General features: G+C 35.3%; 1 protein-coding gene across 2 annotated transcripts in view; it reads right to left on the minus strand.

The window, feature by feature from the left end:
• The window catches only part of LOC105388260 (thyrotropin-releasing hormone receptor), an 83,425-nt gene extending 68,002 nt beyond the window's left edge, over nucleotides 1–15,423 (minus strand). The window contains exon 1 of one of the 2 annotated variants that reach the window (XM_038111503.2): nucleotides 15,188–15,423. The gene's annotated coding sequence lies outside the window, so the exon portion shown is untranslated. The remainder of the gene's footprint in view (nucleotides 1–15,187) is intronic. The other variant, XM_038111502.2, reaches the window with a different exon arrangement.
• Between the last annotated feature and the right edge of the window lie 3,733 nt (nucleotides 15,424–19,156).

A 19,156-nucleotide genomic window follows, 5' to 3' on the forward strand; every position in this document is an offset into this window, starting at 1 on the left:
GCCTGTTTACAATGTAGGCGATGTATGAGATGAGTCCGTCTAGGGTTGTAAATGGTCGAAGCCTGGCACAGGTACTTTATACTTAAAAGGATGCCCCATCAACTATTGTACACTTGTCCAAAATTAATAATGCACATGCAGATCTTCACACCTGAATCATTAAATCGTAAGAGCCTTAAAAAAACACTTGCATTTTGCACCTTGTTCGAAAGAAATAGGAGTCAATATCATGTGTCACATAATCGAAAACAACCGATCTGTCAAAGATTTCTATGCGCATTATCAATTTTGGAGCACTGTAACTAGTATGTAAGTTTACGAAATAAATTCTTTTGATTTTTTTTTATTTTTGAATGTGTATGTATACAAAAAAGAAATTAAATAAATAAGAATATTCTATGTCACGTGGCACCCTCAGTGAATCATAAAATTAAAGTATATGCACTGGGGTGGCCTATGTACTCGTATGTATCTCTTCAGCTGACTGTACCAATATGGCTTCGTTTATCGGTAGCAGTATCATGTAAAGTATGGCATACATATCCGCAATTTTCTCTTATCTTCATGGGTACCTATATGAGGTCTTGTCGAATGGGCGTGGAAGAACCTCAATGTCTTATGTCGACCCTGTTACCTGTTTCCTATGAGCATTGGCATGTTTCATTATGTTTTGTTTGCGTCTTTGGCCTTTGAGGTTAAAATGGTTATAATTCTGCTATGTAGGTATTATGTAATATTGCAATGTCAAAATTATGTACAGAGATTTTTTTTCTCCAGTTCTGCCTAAGGACTAGTTATTATTCTGTGCTAAGGGCGGATTTGACCGCCACTGCTACACGCAAATATAAATATTTTTTTAATAATAATGACATAACACTGGCGAAAAGTGGGTGCAGCAATGCACCTCTGCCTACCCCGCAAGGGAGTACAGTACAAGGTGTGAGTGTTTGTTTGTTTTTAATAATAATAAGAAAAAGTTATTATAACAATTTACTCGCAAGCGAGACACCCATTCCTTTTCACTAGTCTAGGTAATATCACGAATGTTGTTCGTGTCTCTAGCCGGTATGTATAGAACAGAGATTAGATTATCTAAAGGCTCAGGCCAAATAAACTACACCCGTTAAACAAAACACAATGACAATACCACTCCCCGGATCCATCTCACCATTATTCCTCCATTTCATTCTTTTGCTTAGAAATAATAAACGTTCAGTAACAAAAGCGATATAAAGCGTGGAAAGAGTATTTCGCGCTACATACAAAGTGATTGTAACGAAATCCTCATAATACAACAATGTGCCCCGGAGACGCAAAGCTACTGACTAGTTCTACTATTTTTCTAACCAGAGCGGCGAGCACAGGATTCGAAACTATTTTCGAATCTACACAAACATGAAAAAACAAATGCCACTTTTGGAACTAACAAATTTGCCTTACATTTTGACAGTGACATTTGACGATACGCAACGTAAACGGAGGTTTCAAATCCTGTGCTCGCGGCTCAGGAAGGATAATACAATGCAGTGGGGTTACCACCACCGAATAATAGCAATTAACAAAGTTAGTGTGACAAGCGAGCGACGCTGTTAAGTATTGCCAGTTGCAAATTTCGGTTGTGGTAACCCCACAGATGTTGAAAAAGGGTATGAAAACGGGGTGACTCTAGGGAGAATCCTGAACCACTAAATTGTTAACTATACCACGTTTACAACATTTTGTATACCTATATAATTGAGAAGATTGCTTTCATTGAATTTACATACTTGCATACATACATAAATACTTTTATGTTATGTTATTTATTTATTTATTAACAAACACATATTGGTACATATAATTAACAGTATACAACACCACATAAGCCTTCAAAGGTTTGTGTGTGATGCGATTTTAATCTACCATACAAGTTATTTTTAGGTAATGATTAACGTAGTCATACAATATAAGTAGGTATAAGCCATATAAGCAAAAGTATTCTAGCACCTTAACATACGATCACAAAAAAAATACAGCGAGCGAGATCGTGCCGGCCGGCAGATAACACTGCACAACATAACGGGAACGTCACTGATAAAATGCCACACTGTGTACATATATTTATATATTTACACAGTATATAAAAAGTAGCCTATGTAAAATGTTCTTTTTCGTGGTCTAGACTATGGTCAATATGTCTATGGTATAATGTATACCAAATTTCATTCAAATCCGTTCAGTAGTTTTGGCGTGAAAGAGTAACAGACAGACAGACAGACACAGTTACTTTCGCATTTATAATATTAGTTAGGATTAATTAGGATAAATTAGTAGAACGGTCCCCTGTAAGAACGCATCGCAGTAGTTATTGCATAGTCGCATCCGGCGTACCGACAGCAAGACAGTCACTGAAGTTCGCGTTTTATTAAAATTCACAAACTGCTGACGCTACCTACATTTCTCCCGTTTCACTGAGCACTTTTAATAAAAACATTTGTTTATTTCATACCATCTCGGTATGAAATAAACAAATGTTTTTATTTAAATTGTTCTACCGACTCTAAAGTTATTGTAATTTTATCTTTGAAAGATTTAGCCCCTGTTTCACAATGTCTGGTTAGTCGCTACCTGTCGGATAAAATACATGCTGTCACTGTCTAAAAAATAATAACAGAGAGTGACAGCATGTATTTTATCCGTCAGGTAGCCACTAACCAGACATTGTGAAATAGACCCTTAAACTATGACATCGTAAAATACAGTTTCAACTGTAAGTGACAGTATGGGACATAAGGACAACACAAATGATTTTTATTATTATCTTCATTCGTTTCAGTATGTTTACAAATTGGTCCATGTTTCGAATCTATGGCATCACAGACATTAGGTAACCACATATTAGTTAAATACATCAAACTTATCTCACCCCGCATTTTTAAAACGAATATTAGACTCAAATTCAACAAGTTCCAAGTATTATCTTAAAGTTTCAGAATTCCTGTGTAGGAACAGTAGGAAGAATATCGAATTTCGTACAAGTTAAATGAGTTTAAGTTTATTTGAGCAATGGGAAGTGGTGATAGGCTTCTGAGAAGAATTTTAGGTTTTGACAGCGGTACTTAAATTAAAATTTAGAGCCTTTATATAGAGTCGCTACTCTTATTATTTTCTTGACAAATAAGTGCTTAAATAACTTGATTGTTTATCATAATTTGTATTCTTAAGACACTAGGTATTTATGCACAATTAGCTATACATCTTACGGTGAAAAAATCCATCGTGAGGAAACTGGACATCTAGATTCTAGATGTGTATCATGTGTAAATGTACTAACTCTCGGCTCTCGGCTCGTGACCTATCACGTAAGTACAATGCAGGTATAGGGAAAAGGTTGCTCGCTTTATAACATAATTATAATAGTAAGTAGATAATTGTTCCAATGAATTTGAGAATCTTTCGAAGTTAAAGTTAGTCAGAGTTATTTTAAGACATAGCTTGTTATAAAATGAATGCTCGAAGAACTACTCAACTATAATAACAACTTCTTGGTAAGGTATTTTAAGATAGCTTAATTTATTAACTCAACTGAATTATAGCCTTCAAGAAAAGGTACACCGGTCGTGAAAATCTGGGAATACCGCAATAAATAAGACTATACTAACTAGACTAGACGGTCGAATGGTGTAGTGGTTAGTGACCCTGACTGCTATGCCAAAGGTCCCGGGTTCGATTCCCGGCCTGGGGCAGATATTTGTTTAAAGATATTTTTACTCGGGTCTTGGGTGATGATATTTATATTTAATATATATCCATATATGTATTTGTGTAGATGTATCAGCTGTCTGATACCCATATTACAGGTTCTGCCTAGTTTGGGGTCGGATCGCCGTGTGTGAGATGTCCCACATAGTATTATTATATTATTAATTTATCATCGCAGCATATCTGTATGTAGGATGGAAAAGCACCCACGATAAGTAAATGGGCAAACTAGATTTTAATATGAAAAAAAAATTCTTTTGGGTGTATTAAACTGAAATTCTCAATTTGAGTTAGGCGCCGTCATAAAGTTGCAGTGTTGCAAACAGTAACTTTTAAATATAATAAAGCCAATTTAAAGTTTTCACATTCATCGCCTAGTGTCGTTTTATTTTATTACGAACTGAAAACTTGAATCGAAGTTACGATGTGCAAAGTGGAGTTGCCCAAAAGTTGCCATTTATTTAAAGGCTTAGAATAGAGTATTAAGTACTGTATTGATCACTGAATTACTAATAATAAAGGTCTAGAGTCTTTGAGATACTTGATAGGTATTTAGTTGGGCTTGCGAAACCACGACTACCAAGAGAGTAGTTTTGGTATTCTAACGATTCCGTGATATGCCCCTATCTGCTGCATTTCGATGATCTAAAATTTCAAGTGATTTAAAAACTGAGAATAATAAAACAAAGATTAATATTTTATGTCACCAACATTCAGTAATCGATGGAAGGTTTTAAACAATGTACATATACATATTTGAAGCGCGAGCTGTAAAGTTACATTAGTAACTTCTCCATAACAAAGTACCAGAGCATAACTACGTACCAGATAATATCATTATATCCTACACATATACATACGAGTAAAATACGTTATTCTGACATAGCCCCTCCCGGATATCCTCTGAAACTTGCTAAGTTCCCGGGATTCCCCGGAACTGCTCTCGAGCAACTGGAGGGTTACTCTATACTGACGAAAAGTGACCGAGAGCAGTTCTACAATCGGCATGTTTGATACAACGAGATAGAGTCGTCTGTCGTGCAGCAGCGCTCTGAAACTTAGTTTTTTGTCATATAGAGTAACCCCCTGAAACTATGTAATTGCTCGCCTAAAGCTGTATGCAGCTTCAGATTTATTGAGAATTTCACGCTAACCGTATTGGAGCGATATTAAACTTGTGGTTTACTACACAATTCTGTTGAGGAATCTCATTGTTAAAATTTAATTTACTTAGCTAACGTGTAAAACGTTTCAGTTGAATTTTGAGTTTGTGGCCATTGTCACGAAGTCAAAACGAAATAAAATTTACGAAGTGTATTTACGATTTTAAACATTTTGGTACCGAAAGCATTGAGTATGAATGGTCACCCGATTCCTCGTTGTTCTATGACTGAAAATTGTTGTCAGAACAATCTAATGTTGTTGAGATTGACGCCCTGTGTAAACTACTGTCTGCGTACCACTTTTGAAACACCGCCTGTATAGTAAATATTATACTCGTATATCCATACCGTATTTATAATAGAAATTTCTACAATGAGTACCGAATGCAGAAAGGAATAGCCTCAGTGCGTCCATTTCCCGCGTCCATTAGAGATCCTCCGATCGCACTAAATAACGAGATTGACAGGCGGACGGACTGCTCGATAGGATAAGTTCTAGAATTCTTTACTGTGAATGTGTGTGAATGTGAAACCATCCTAGAAAAGTATTAGAAAAATACTTACCCAAGGTATTGTAAATACTCGTAGGTGACTCAGAAGGCCAATAATAGAAATCTGAGTCACTCCCTTTCGACTTACTCTTACTATACCAAAATTAGCAAAACACATAGATTTAATCGATAAGTCTCCTATTATGGATATAATTGGTCATTTATTTATTTATTTACACACATTGTCATAGAAAGTTATTAGCGCCATTCAGATATATGCCTAATGTTATTTTAAACATGCCCATAGATAGGCGATGTGTGGGTACACCTTTAAATGCTGCCAAAAGCGGCCAAAAGTTCGTTTAAAAAGTTTGTGTTCGTAAATTGATTAGTTTTATTGGGGGAGTTCAAGCGGTGTCTGTATAGCCCGAGCTAACTTACTTCCAAACTACATAGGACAACGCACGCGAGAAATGTACACTCAGCTGAGCGGTGGCAGCTCAGTCGGGTAAGCGCCTACTTCTCACGCCAGAGATGCGGGTTCGAATCCCGGCGCTGACATGTACCTACCAATGAGTTCTTTCAATTTAATTGCAATGTATACCACTGCTCTTACGCAGAAAGGAAAACATCGTGAGGAAACCTGAATATCTAGATCTAGCATATCTAGATATGTGAACCCACCAAGCCGCAGTGAACCAGCGTGGTGGGAAATGGTCCAAGCTTAGGAAGGCAGTTTAGACCTTGGGGATATGCACAATGGTTCCATTCGAGAGAGCCAGGTGCAGGTACCTACACCCCCACAGAGAATAAAATAGAATATAATTTACACTCGCGAGCAATGAAAAAGTTCCCGTGATATAACTCTAAATTACTCCTAAAATGTGGGAACATCTCACACAGGGCCACCCTACCCCAAGCCAGGCAGAGCTTCAAGAATGGATCAAATATTTACAATCTTTATGATGTGAGTTCATTTCTCCGTCACATATTGTTCTAGAATGAGAACAATGTTGTGGCGATTAATTCTATTTTCTTAGTTCCAGAGACCCCGTTTCAGGAAAACGCCTGAAATTCCATGGAAATTCCCAAGTAAGTATTAGCTGTCAATGTATTCTGTTGACAAATAATACTCTCTTGGGCTTGGGTATAAGTACAGTAAATAAAAAACGATGGTGCCTAAAAACGTTATTATAAACCTTATATTTTACTGAACAACTTTCCCAAAGAAATACAAATTTCATACCTTCTTCCACAATGTTTGGATAATGCAATGGCTACCTGTGGGAAAAAAGACAGCATGACTGTCTTCTACAGTATAAGTAATTTACAGAGAGTGACCAATGACCATCCCAAAGGTAGCCATTATCCAGACCTTGTGAAACAGTCCCTTAGGGTTTGTTTAGTTTGACCTGTATCACAATTATGGTTTATATTTTTGGCAGATAAGGGTCTTAGCACATATAAGCGTCACGTAAAAGGATCGCCTTTTATTTATTTATTTAATTCTTTATTGCACAAATATTTGAAATAAATGTAAAAAGGAGGGCTTAATGCTAAGAGCATTTTCTTCCAGCCAACCTACAGGAGGTACAGGAAAACTATAGTAAAAAGGTGTGCAAAAAAAAATATAATGAAGGACGAAAGAACTAAAAACAAATAACTTTACTGGTTGACAGAAGAAACAGAGGCGATCCCTTTACAGTGCCACAAACTTATCTGTTCCGGTGACAGCTCACGTAAATGTTTAATATTTCTTCATTCTATAAGATTTTAAGTTTGCCGATAGTGGTAATTCGCTCTTGTGGTTTCAATTAACCCATCTAATCTATATCAATATACAATTCATTAGTAAATAATGAGATATGGATCAATTTAGTTCGCTCTCACCGGAACAGATAAGTTTGTCGCACTATACGTTACGCTTACTGTGCAGTGACTTGAAGACGTTTGACACTGTGGTAAAAGGATTCGCCTGTCAGTAGCTGACTGGCTGCCTAAAATAGCATTTTACTGCCTCCTAGAAAATGGAACAATCTAAAAATATAAACGCATAAAATACAATGATAATTTATAGTTACATTATAAATCAATCGCCGAGCACATTCATCGTTACCCATAAATTAATAAGAGATATTTAGAATCGCTATCAAAGTAACCGAAATGTTTAATCGTCCGTTTAATTTGGACTTAACTGCCTTGGTGTTAAAGCTGGAAATCAATTGTAATTACCGTCAGTAGCGTAGGCATAGTAGTCGTAACATGGTAAGGATGTCTTGTGGTAACCATTATATTGCAATAATATAAGTAATCATTTGTTACAAAATAATATTACCCTAGTGATACCTACAATGTAAATATAACTACACTTGTGAGCAATTAGTCCAGTCAATAAATGACTCAAAATGAGGTGTAGAGTGCGTGAGCAGGTAACTAAGCGATTCCTTCAGAAACTTTTATAAAAGTTTTAGATAATTTTAAGAACTCCATTTCATTAGTTGAAAATATTTCTCTCCGATGCACCGTTTTCGAGATATAAGCTAAAAACCAAAAAATCGTACCTTTATCCCCCCCTTCCTTCCCCCCGCTCATCACCTAGGAGTCAGGACTTTTGCTATGTTAACAACCTAAGCCCCCTGAACAAGTTTCTGAAGGAATCGCTTAGTTACCTGCTCACGCACTCTACACCTCATTCCTTGACTGGACTAAATGGATAATTTACATCTGCCATTGATGTTCCATAAGGGTGCTTATATAGAGAATCAGGTTACCGGTACATACCTGTGCCTGTGTAGCCTGATTATGCGAAAGCGCTCATGACATTTAAAAATCCGGGAAATGCTCCGTGAGTGAGCGCTTTTATATTTATTATCGGGTTACCGATGCAGGCCGGTACAGGGGACCCGATTCTCTGTGTAAGCACCCTGATAAAACATGCATGTCAATGGAACGTTTTCATTGCTAAAGCCACATTACAAAATCTGTATAAAAAACTTTATATAAATTGCAAAAAAAATCTCATATTTTCAAAAGTTCATTGTAGCAAAGTACATTATTTTCCAGATTTATTCACGTGGCTAACAAGTCCTGTTTTTCCAACATCTTTTTAAACATCTATCGTAAAGTCGATACATCACTAGTACCTGCAGATGCTCTGATTATTATCAATTTTGAGTTCAATTGAATGGATTTATGGTCTCGAGTGCAATGGGCCGCGTTGCTACACGCCGGAAGTATGTAGGGTAACTATGTAATCAGAATACTTGGAGACTTTTGTGAATAATCACATAAGTCATACTTTTAAAGTGATTTGTTTATTCAAATAGTCTCCAAGTACACAGTATACATCATAAGTCCAAACCACCAGTGTTAGAATTTATGGAAAAATGACCATTGACCACGGACTATCAAAGAATATGATAAAGGGGAGAATATTTTGTTGTATATAAGACTTTTTGGCAGCAAATTAATCACGTAAGTCAAAGACTAAAAACCACCAGTGTTAATTTGTGGCATAATGACCATTGACCGTGGTTATCAGAGATGAGGAGAATATTAAATTTCTTTGTATGAGTTTTCTTTGCAGTGAAATTTCATCCCAAAAAGTACAGCCGGTAATCGACTCGAAACACTCTAATCCGACCCTCCATCTAACTCTCAACAAATTCTTCGAATCTACAAAGTTACTGCAAAACCCATTTGACACTGAAAAATCATGTCATACGTCTTTAGTTTCAGCTGCGACCTACATTTTTTTTTGTTATTTAAACGAAGCAAATTGTCTTATCTCTTATTGCAAACATTTTGCCACTTTCTGGCAGATAGCAATAGGTTGTATTGTAAAGATGAAGACTGCCAAGAAAAAAATACATGTGAGCTTAAACATAAGATCGTTTACGAAATCTAGTGATCATTATTATTTTACTTATTCCTAATATGGACTGTTTTTAACAGGTTTAGCCACGGAATGAAAATAAGTACAGTTTTTATAGATATACAAGACATACAAAAAATATAACATAGATAGATGTATAAATCAGCAGTAGGTAATAGTAGTAATAGGTCAAAGTTAGTAAAGTCTCGGCTCTCATTCTTGAAGGTGTGGGTTCGAATCCTGCCGTAAAACAATATTTTGTAATTTCATTTGTTTCAAATTTTTAGTCCACTACTGTACCAGTTGTGTTTGCAGTTTGCTTATCACCATTTTTACTTATCTTCTAGGAAGCTATTTAGCAAGCAAAAACGTATATGCGAATGTTTGTGAAAGTAAATTCCTATTCTTCCGTATATGTATTAGATTGATATACTTAAGTATTTACGTCTGTGTATGACCATAAAATTCACTATTTATGAAAATAAAGTATTATGTAGCTACATTATAAAGTTATAATTTAGTGGATCATGCACCTATTCGAGAATCTATATTAGAAACATGTTTTGAGATAAAGATTGTAGGTATAGTTAAAAACTCTAAAAATTTATTTCTACCTTAATAATTTCAAATCCGACCAATGCATCATGATATGAAAGCATTAACACCCCAAAAAAATACATTTTTATAATTTAATACCCACGAAAAGGCAACTGAATGAGCTCATATTAGCGGTGTTCACTCGCGGTGATTTGTTCACTGTTGCGAGCATACGCTGTGACGTTTATTAATGCAATCATTACTCAGATACAGAGTAGGGACGCATACAGTGGGACCACTCGTCAAGTGCAGGTTAGGCAATTTGATTATAGGACAAACGGACAACCTATGAGATTGTAGAAATAGTTTTTTTTGTATTTTCATCAACAAAAAATAATAATTAGGAATGTTTTACAAATTACGTTTTTTTTCATTACACGATGATTAGAAACTTGTGTAATTTATAAGCATTTTAATCAAACGCGTGTCATCTTTATGCACTTACTCTGGACCGAATTAAGTATGTAATTTGTCTAATTATTCTATACTTACTCATTTACCGCCAATAAATGTACATTTCACTTTTTAACCCACTTTTTAAAAGAAATTCATTAGAATTATTATTTCAAATCCACTTTTAAAGTGAAAGTTGATTTAATAGACATACCTACCTTAAATGGTGATTCAATCTGACGTTATCTATGAATCCTCTGTATTTGGTTTGCAACTGACTCAGAGTGGCTTATAACAAAATTAATTTATTGACCAGCCAAAAATGGAGACAAAAGTGTATTTAAATGCTAAGTATTCATCAAAATATTGTGGCCTCCGATTGAATGACGTCATAGATACATCGATTTATTTATAAAAGGAATCTTTACTTACGTGTAGCCCAGCTGTAAAACAGAAATACTTAAGTATGCATGTTGTCTTTCACAATATGTGTCCTACTAAAATATGTCTAGATAAATCAACTCTGTACGTATTTTTTTTTAAAATCACCTAAGTAAGTAGGTACCTACCTATATATAATTATGCTAATAATGTTAAAAGACAAATATAGCAAAAAAGAAAAATAGCAGATGATTACCAAGATCTACATTAGTCGGTTTGACTATGTAAATTTTTATGAGCAATAAAATTCATTTTTTTCTCTAGTTATGTTAACCTCATAGCATTCTTACACGCGTAGTAATGCGTACATCAAAGCTTAAAACAATTTGCTCGCCCGTTGAAAACGAAGCATAAAATCTAGAATTTGCTTTTTCTTAGTTTCCACTATAAACTATGCCTAATAATCTCCTGACCTACAAAACCCGATAACATCTCTAGCTATAAAATATGAGACTTGATATACTAACACATAATTTACGGAGGTACCTACCTATACATGAAACTTTATACGCGTGTGACATATTATTATATTTTTTTTACGTAAACCGAGTCGAGTTGAGTTGAGTTGAATTCAAAAAGAGTTCTAACCAAATAAAATAAGAGTTCCCAAAGGAAACTTTTATTTTATTTGGTTAGAACTTTAATAGCGGGCCAATGTCTTCCTGGTCGTAATGTGTGTGAGTGAGAACACCCATGTTTACAACGAGTGCACTTATGTTTTACAACGATAAAGTACCTACCTGTATAATAAATTATAATCTTACTTTAATTATATTATTTTAAAAATATATAAATAATAAATAAATAAATATGTGGGGACATCTCACACACGGCCATCCGACCCCAAGCTAGGTAGAACCTGTGTTATGGGTATCGGACAGCTGATATATCTACACAAATATATAGATATATACATATTGAATATATAAACGACAACCAGACACAAGGCAAACACAAATGCTCATCACACAAATGTTTGCCCTGGGCGGGATTCGAACCCGCGGCCCTCAGCTTCGGAAGCAGCTTCACTACCGCCTTAGCTACAGTGCCGTCTATAGGTATATACAGCTATATAGGTATGATGTCTTGGTATTGCATCGTTACATGGTCACCCTACTCTTTCATAGTAAGATTGTAGGATTGTTCTATAATGAAGACACACTAGGGTCCCAAACGTTACAGGCGAAAGGATACTTTCTGGCCATTTATAGACTTACTACTAAGTCAGTGTCGACAGTCAACGATGTTTTAATACGGACTAGATGGAGTGTCAGTGCCAAAGAAAGGTCTCGTTAATTAAGACCCCATTTCTACCACTGAGCTGTTATGATGAATGAGTTAGGTCAGAAGATTTGTGACTGTATCCATTGGTATAGTAGTTTGCAATAGAATCCAACAATCATGTAAACAAACCAAATTGTCACGATTACTCCGTAATCACATACATTTTCGATCAATTTATGAACATAGTCTGATTTCAACGAACGCACCATTGTTTTCACATTATCTTCAACACGATTTAACTTGTATTTATAAGTTAAATTTGTTAAAACATTTGCAACGTAAAAATTTCGAAGTATTTGACAAGCTGTCATCTTAGTTTTTTACTCATCGAACTCTATAAGTCATTGAAAAGTTAGTGTTGTTCGTAATCTGAAGTTATCTTTTATTTTTAATTTAATAAATTATTTTAATTTAATATTATTTGAATACAATAAAAATTTTTTTTCAAGAGCCTAATATAATTAACCAAAACGAAAAAAGGAAGAGGAAGAAATGAAAAAGCTCGACGGCATTTTAGACACGGCAAGCGATGACACAGTGGTTCCATTTATAATTACGGTCACCGGCGACACTTCTGATAGTGATGATGACGAAGACGAAGATTTAAATTTGTTTTAATAAACACTTTTTTATATATAATCAGTTTTATTTTATAGTCTATGGCTTATATATTTAATCAAATTAGAACACTATGACATCACTATGGGCATAAACAATACGCTGTCAATGTCAGCCCGCCATATTTGTTTACATGATTGTTGGATTCTATTGCAAACTACTATATAATGGTTGTCATTAGGTTAAACTTGAAACGGTTTGACATTAAGGCCCTGTCCACACAGCGAATATTCCACCGCGCAATTCTGTAACACATTGAATAGTATAGGAGTATCCGCACTTGCAGAAAAAAAATTACACGTCTCAGTCGGAATCTGCATAGAAGTTACAAAAATCGCGAGAAATTTTATTCGCGTTGTGAACAGGCGAACTTTGAGCGCGGAATATAATTCGTGCGAATTAATTCGCCCAGAGAAAAATATTCGCTGTACGGACAGGGCTTACACACAATGCGGACTGTTTTGCTATGTTTTTGTAAGTAACACACCATCTGTTTCGTATATTCTTAATCTAAGACAGTAGTCGACACCGTATAAATCACGATAATAAGGAAAAGGTAAGATAAACGTAATAGATTTTTATTTCGTCTAGATTTACTGTAAAACCCAAGAAGGTTTGATTCTTATTGAAATTAATTGCACAGAATATAAAAGCAAGTGTGATATTTTTACTACGATTACGTAGTATAGTGCCACAAACTTATCTGTTCCGGTGACAGCTCAAATAAATCTTTAATATTTCTTAATTCTATAAGATTTTAAGTTTGCTCGTATTGTTATTTCACTCTTGCGGTGTTAATAAACCCATCTAATGTTTTAAAATATACAATTCATTAGTAAGTAATGAGATATGGATCAATTTAGTTCGCTGTCACCGGAACAGATAAGTTTGTGGCACTATAACGTATTTAGTAATCTGTGACTATGCGAAGATTCTCATACATGTGAGAATCGACGAAATAAATTAATATTGTATTAAAAAAAATCAACAGATCCACGAAAGTTTTTTTTCACGTCTAATACAAAGAAAAATCTTTTCGGGAAACTTCCTACTAATATTTGTGTGGAAAAGTTTTGATGAACAAAAGCTCATTGAGATTTGAGTGACAGACACACACTAAAAAACTCCAGTCTTCAAGCTAATCTTCCAATTCTTGCACTTTAAACTGAGACATACTTATTCTATTTAGAACAAATAAGTACAGGGTAGGAAGGTAATTTTAATTCTTAAAAAACAAAGTGAGTGTAAGCCGAAATGAGGCTATTCCAATTTTGCAAAGTGCTTGCTGTTATTTATTTAAATTATAAACACTTTATTGTACACAAAATACATACCTAGCTACAGGAAAAAAAAATATGAAGAGATTTAATTTAACTAGTAAGTATACAAAAGCATACTTATCGCCTAAATAAGCCTAAAAAAACCGATCTCTTCCAGTCAACCAACGCTATTTTGTTTTTTTTATTTTCCATTTTCCAGGCATAACTGGCTATGTGATACCTATAAATTTAATGGGTAGGTATACATACAGAAACAGAACGCTATTCTAGTTTGGAGAGTTGCGTCCCTCTAGTCAGTTTCTCAAGAAATCATAACGTAAGGTTCTAAGTCTAACAATGGATGTTTGTGTTTGTATAAAAAATAAGATGCTCGTACAAAGTGACCCTTTAAGGGTCTGAAAGATAAGGTTTAGTCCCTTTTCTATTCAAATATTGACAGGGCTGGATTCGTCAGGCATTTTTTTAATACTTAGATAAATGTTGCAACTACGAATAAACTATTAATTTCTCAAATAAAAAAATGTAAGTACAGTAAGGTGCAGATAAACCTGACCCTCCTCAGAAGCATTGTTAGTATGAGAGGGGGGTCAGGTTTCTTTGCACCTGACCGTACCTACCTATCTACTTACCTTAATCTCAATCCAAAATACCTACCCAATAATTTTCTACTTGTTATGTGGTTTAAGGGCGAGTTCCCATTTTTTCATTTTATTTGGTTCCTGTTACCTACTTTAATTAAATGGAAAAGTGTCACTATTTGAATAAGGAAATGAAAATGACGATATGGATGGAATTCATAGATGAAGACTTCTTAATATTCGCGATAAAAATATAGAAATTTTAATTAATTACCTATGTCCATAGAGAAAAACAAACAGAATTAAAAGTTTTGGGCAAATTACAATAGTTTTGCGACTTTTACTGGTGCCAATGTGTGTTTTATTCAGAGTCCTTGAAATCATGCGGACGGATAAATAAACGATCTACGATGTTTTTTATGCTCCCATAAAAGCCAATAAAGAACCCCATAATTTCCTGAAATGTCGGCACCAGCCGCCTGAAAGTTACAGCCAATTATCAGTTTGACAGACACGCGGAAAACCGGTCCAAGTATTTTTTTATATATTTTTTTTTCGCTAACCCAATATGTTGTTGTCACACAAACTACATGACACTTGGCATACATATTCATTCAGAATCTCTTACTAACATTATTTATATCAATAGCCCACTTCACCGGCCGAAATCACAATTACGCGCAGAGTGTAAAAATAAATAAAAAAAAGTTCAAAGAAATGTACTTACGCCAAATCTGGTCGAGTAAATTTAACAATGTTCACAAGAAACACTAAAGAAACTCACTGTTGTAATTAAAATTTCAATTATTGCGTACACGGTCGTAAAATTATAAAAAAATTGTCACAGTTTTTTTATTTGACGCGTAAAGTTGGCGCGTAACTTTTGTCGCAGGGACTAAGCTCTATGGTACAACCGCTCTGTGCGCTGGCCGCGCGGACACTGGCTGGCAGAACTGAAAATTTTCACACGAGATGAGTCGTGGATCTCTTCGCGTTTGAAAATGGAATTCCTAGAGAGACTATGTCTGTGGGCTTTCCCGGAGCATTTACCTCAATGGAAAAGTATGAGTACTTCTAAACATAGTGAAAAAATATCTGATGGTCATGGGATAACTAATATTTGAGGTCAAAATTAACAGGGAACGAAAGTGATATAATACAGCGTGTGATCACTACAATCATAATAAAAATACTGAAGCGGTGATTCCGGAATAATCAGTCGTACTCGAGTGGTATGGTATGGTACTATACCTCTAACGGGCCGTCTTATTGCAAAAGCGAACTCTTCCAGACAACCTTTAGGTCTGTGTGAGTAAACGAAATTTCAAAACACCTAATGACTAACCACGCCCAAAAATAAAGGCACGCTCTTAAAACTTTAAAAGCGATTGTTCTTATTTCCAAAACGGTAATGTTTTCTTATCTCTCAAAATGCATTAAACTGGATGTGTGTTTGAAAGTATTTCCATTCCGTGTTTTGTTTACGGCTCGTGTGGCGTCCAATAGTACATTGTTACCCAAGGGGTTCCGCCGCGGTAACACTTTTCGTTACAATAAAAATATGAATGACAAAAAAAAAAATTTTTTCTCTTTATGTTATGCGTATACATACGTTACGATATACGTATCAAACAACAAAACGATTGCCTCGCTTCTTTACAAGCTAAATATTATATCTTCGAGTGCGTTTAATAGTGTACTTGAATTTCATAATCATCGCACTTAAGTTAGGTAGATATGCAAGAAAGCTATTTTACCCGGCCACGAAAAGCCCTATTTTTATGCCTGTTTTCTGGAAATTCTCAGAATGAATGATAAAAAAACATTGTTTGTTGAAAAGTTGGTGGTCCATGTAGGATTGTGTCGTAACTCGTATTGATAGAATGTTTAAAGTGGCGTGTAAGTGCTGTTATGAGCGAAATTCGTGTCCAAACTTATTGACAATGCTTACACTTATGTCGTTACGTAGTGTTACGGAGTTAGGTTATATCTTACTAAGTTACACCTACTCACAATTAGTAATAATATACCTACCTAGTTAATATGTTCAAATGGCCTTACAGATCTGATCACGATGTAAGCCTGTAAGGGCTGCAAGGGATTGGAAACATAAAAACTAAACTCAAATAAACCAGACGTTAATAAAATAGGTCTATTGTATTCTATTTCTATTCTATTCTGGGTGGGCGTGTAAGTACCTGCACCTGGCTCTCTCGAGTGGAACCTTTGTGCATATCCTCAAGGTCCAAAACTGCCTTCCTAAGCTTGGACCATTTCCCCACCACGCTGGTCCACTGCGGGTTGGTGGGTTCACATATCTAAATGTGCTAAATCTAGATATGCAGGTTTCCTCACGATGTTTTCCTTCACCGTAAGATCTATGGTACCTATACATTGTACTTAAATTCAAAGAACTCATTGGTACATGTCAGCGCCGGGATTCGAACCCGCACATCTGGCGTGAGAAGCGGGCGCATACCCGACTGAGCTACCTACCACATAAATATAATATAATATAATATAATATGTGGGGACATCTCACACACGGCCATCCGACCCCAAGCTAGGCAGAGCCTGTGTTATGGGTATCGGACAGCTGATATATCTACACAAATACATAGATAGATAGATATTAAATATAAATATCAACACCCAAGACCCGAGTACAAATATTTGTCTTTAAACAAATATCTGCCCCAGCCGGGAATCGAACCCGGGACCTTCGGCATAGCAGTCAGGGCCACTAACCACTACGCCATTCGACCGTATAAATACTGTTAAACTGCACAGCGTACCAACTACCTAGTGTACGGCAATGCTAACTTTGCAACAGAAATAAATGCCAACACCAAAAAAAGTTTAATAGGGCAATAATGAAATTTTTAGTGATTTCTGACAATGACGTGGTTCGTATCTTCGTATATTTAGGGCTACCCTACGATAACGAAAAGTACTTTAGCACTGACACTCCATTTAGTTCGTATATTGTTGATCTTATACAGTTCAAGCTACTTTCTATTTACGTTTTTCATTGAATGATCGATGGCATTAATTAAGTAAGTAGATTGCATATTCTCCTAGTTTGTGAGATCAATCATTTTATTTGTCACTTTTTTATTATTTGTCAACAATGTCCGTTTATGGACGGGGGAAAATCCGATCCGTCTTTTATATTTATGTTAAGCTTGGCTATTAGAATGACCCGACGATCAGGCAGTGTATTGGCCACAGCTGGCTCTGTTGCCGATGGTTTGGGTTTAAATCCCGACCGAGCAGATATTTGTTCAGTAAGTTTCTATCGTGTCGTGTGGTCTTCTAATTAAGTGTTTATAAAGTGATTCAGTGTTCTTAAGGACTCTACTTTCATAAAATATTTACTTGTAGATGTTCTGACAGCGATGTGTAGACGCCTACTTATATATACAAAGGTGTACTTATGCATATGCAGTTATCTCTAAGCTATCCAGCTTTAACCATTCGCTCTCAAGTTGCAATTACCCTGGCACCTATCGCAACTTTTCAAAAGTTGTACTTACCCTTTTTTGACGAAATACCGCCAAGACCATTGCTATCAAGTAGTCACTGCAAAAGCTTCGGGGTACGATATACAAGAAGAAACATATAGACACCTTCATTTAGGTTAGACTAGTAATAAACGGTTATGAAAATAATTACTAGGCATGCTGATCTGGAATCCCGAGATTAAATTAAATAAACATTGAAATTAAAATGTTACGTCCTCAAAATCTTATCTAAACAACATGTCGAACATGTCAATAAAATTTATATGATCACATCTACTAATAATTTAATATCATGTTCATAAAACTAGCAAGCTGTGAACACTCGCCGCTAAATCAGTCGACAGTGAACAGTTGGCCCACTGTGAAAGCAGCCTTATAGCATGGATACTATGGATAGTTGCGTACAGTGCGGGACACGTTCAGTGTAGTAAAGTTTATGCATCGTAACGGTTTAATATTTAAACTTCAATTGTCCAATACCCTCCTTCAATCTGCCGCTAAATTTGGTTGTACTTTTATTATAGTACGGTAGAGATAAATCTATTTAAATCTATTCAAAAGAAAACTAATAAAACAGCGATTAAGAGAATAAATTTTAAGGCCATTTTTCGCGTATTGTCAAAAAGACAGACCCAAGAGGCAAAAGAGCCATTCTTCATTCGCCATAGTTTATCGAGCTGTCGCATGCAGGTGAAATATAGTCCACGGGAAATTTACTTATCTCTCTTGGTTTTTTCGGTTAAAAAACTATGTCGGTACGTATAAATATATATTTATGTGTAAGTATTGTATTTATATAACGAAAACTTGATTAATAATATTTTAAACCATGCGTAATAATATAATAATAACTAGTATACTTGTGTGTTAGAGTAAAAGTTAAGTACCTGAATAAAAAAATATTTTTCTCTCTTAAAATATAACACAGTCAAGAAATAATGAAACATTTTCCTTCATCTCAATGTTTGTACACCGAAAATCCCGAACTTTTTCTTCATAAGTTCATTCATATTCTCATTCGGCCTTGCGATGAGTCATTCAATAAGCATAATATTGAATGAATCACATATTCATAATGTTGTGATAACAGTGAACTTCAGAACAGTACATTTTAATTAAATCACGAGGAAAATGTCAATGGCACTCAATAATGCTTCGATAGTTTGGGTGAG

Source organism: Plutella xylostella, chromosome 26 (assembly GCF_932276165.1).
Source record: "Plutella xylostella chromosome 26, ilPluXylo3.1, whole genome shotgun sequence".
Lineage (NCBI taxonomy): Eukaryota > Metazoa > Arthropoda > Insecta > Lepidoptera > Plutellidae > Plutella > Plutella xylostella.